This window comes from Petaurus breviceps, unplaced genomic scaffold, assembly GCF_028583685.1.
Source record: "Petaurus breviceps papuanus isolate PSGF00001 unplaced genomic scaffold, PetGlider_PUasm1.0 90847, whole genome shotgun sequence".
Lineage (NCBI taxonomy): Eukaryota > Metazoa > Chordata > Mammalia > Diprotodontia > Petauridae > Petaurus > Petaurus breviceps.
Genome location: NW_027187360.1, coordinates 7,366,722 through 7,369,568, shown reverse-complemented (window position 1 = coordinate 7,369,568; position 2,847 = coordinate 7,366,722).

The window sequence follows — 2,847 nt, the reverse complement described above, 5'->3', positions numbered from 1 at the left end:
ACACACACACACACACACCCTCACATATGCACACACAGGCAGGGCGAGGCGATGCCAGCAAACATCGATCCACTGTACAAACTGAACATTAACAAACTCCTCCTCCTCCCCGCGACCTGATGACAGGGAGAAATTTACTCCCCAGCAGCAGATAGAAAGGCAGAGGGAGTTTATTAAAGAGACAGCGTCCTGCTGAGGGGAGGAGAGGAGAATGTGTATGCGGGGTCCGCGAGCCTGCACCCCTGCCCCTCTCTGCACCCATCCCCATATTTCAGAGGCATGCCCACCCCGAACTGGGGGGCACCCTGGCCTGGGGGTGTCCTTAGTTAGATCAGTGCTTTAAAGAGAAGCTGGAGAAGATCAACATTAAGAACGGTGAAAAGTGAGGCCAGGTGAGATGCCCATGACATTCTTTCCACAATCTTACTAAGATGAAGAAGTTAGATTTGCTCAACTCCGTCAAATAGATGGAAGAATTTGGAAGAATCACCCTATATCCTATACTAGACAATGAACTCCCCCCCCTCCCCCCCGCCAGCTTCCCCTTCCTCCCAATCTGGGCTCCATTCCCACACTTATCCTAATTTTTCTCCTATCCTGATCAGCAAGGAGTCTGACATTAAAAAAAAAAATCTCCCCTTTTTTCCCTCTGAAAGTATTTCCTCAACTTTTATCCTTTCAACTCAATATTCACCCTCCTGAACATTTATTAAGTACTTACTGTGTGTGCCGGGCCTCCTGTACCTCTTTTTGCATACATGATCATATCCCATTATGACAGACTCCAAGGGACTGTCCAAATTCTGCTATTCTCCTAGAATAGCCTTTGATCAAATATTGCTTCCACTATTTGGATCACTGATTGGGGCTTAGAAACTTTGTGTGCAGGGTTATTTGCTTTTATTTTTGTTCTTATACCATATACTTCCTTGTAAAGATCCTTGCAGTCATAGCGGGTTTTGGTCTGCACCCCTTCCTTTGCCCCACCACCCCTCCCTGCCAACCCCTCCTCCCCCAAACACACAATCTGCTAACCAATGGCTGACCAGAGAGGACTTGGCAATCAGCAGTCCTGTAGCAGCTTTGACAAGAGCTGGCTTCTTCTTTTTCTTCTTTTTATTTTAGTTGGGAGGAATTGCTAAAATAAATTTTACTTTTCTCCCTCATATTGGCTGGCTGCATTGATATTGCTTGCAAAGTGCTTTGCCATAATTTCAACAGTTCTATGAGGGAGGTAAATACTATTTTCCCCTTTTATAGAGATAGTGCAGAGAGGTTAAATAGCTTGATCTGAGTCATAAAGCAGCCCACTTACCACTCCCCTGCCCTTCAACCTTCTCTTTAAAGGCCGAGGAAACCTTGCTCCTTATTTGGAATGCAGGGAACATGAAGAACAAGTAAAAACCAAAAATCCTTAGGAACCTAGCTGAAAGGAGATAGGAAAAGCAAGAATCTGAGTCTAACTTATTAGAAGAACCTTAGCTTGTGTAAATGGAATGACATCCAGAAGAATGAGAACTTATGTATGTCTTTGTCACCTTCTTATCTTTTATTTCGCTATTTCCAGAGTTTGGAGGCCAGAGTTATAGGAATAGATAGCTAGTAAGAGAGGGCACCAACTTTCACAACTCCAGTAGCTCCTAAGTATTTACCTCAAAACTCATGACTTTTTCTCTGTAATTTCCCCCACTACTCATAGCTAGGAGTCCCTAGAATCTCCGGAGAGCGGAGAATTCCTGAGAAGCCTTCCTGGTAACTGCTCTGTGTTCCCCATTGGAGGACTACCAAAATTATAGCCAAGGTACTAATAATTATTCAGTAGAAACCTCAAGACTGTAAGAGAGGTAAAAATGCCATAAGTTTTCAACTACTCCAAGCCTGGGGCATAGCCTTACATTTGCTAACAAAGATTTTATTGGATTATAGGGGTAAGGGAGCACTTACAGTTAGAAAGGCATCATGGTATGCAGAAGAGGCATTTTACCTGGAATCTAGTGAGACTGAGGTTTGATTTCTAGCACTGACATTTGCTATTTTTGCGACTTAAGTCACAACCTCTTTGAGACTCAGTTTCCTCATCTGCAATATAAAAATAATACCTGTACCTGTAATATCTGCCTCTCCCAACAACTTCAGGTTTGTTGTGAAAATTAGATGAAGTAATATATGAAAAATGTTTTGCAAATCATAACATTATTTGAAGTTCTTTTTCAAAAATTTATTTATTGATTTATTAGTTTCCAACACTCGCTTTTATAAGATTTTGAGTTCTAAAATTTTCTCCCCTCTCCTCCCTCCTCTCCAAGATAGCATGCAATCTGATAATAGGCTATACATGTATGATCATATTAAATATTTCCACATTAGTCATGTTGTAAAAGAAGAATCAGAACAAAGGGAAAAAACCATGAGAAAAAAAACAAAACAAAACAAAGAGAAAATAGTATGCTTCAGTTTGCATTCAGACTCCATAGTTCTTTCTCTGGATGTGAATAGCATTTTCCACTATGGGTCTTTTGGAATTGTCTTAGATTCTTGCATTGCTCAGAAGTCTAACAAAGTGGTCATCGCACAATGTTGCTGTTCCTGTGTACAGAACTCTCCTCGTACTGTTCACTCAGCAATTTGAAGTTCCTCTAAAAAGAAATGGCTCACTGGAATTCTATCTTTGACCTCTTCTTAGTCCCTGGTGAATTGTTTCAAAACACTGAAGAATCAGATAGATGAACTAGGTCAACTGATTGGCATACATATCCTTCATCGTCAATGTTTTAGCAGTTGCCTATTGGACATTTCAAACTCAACATTGTTGCTTTTCCCCTAGAATTCACCTCTCTTTCAAAATCC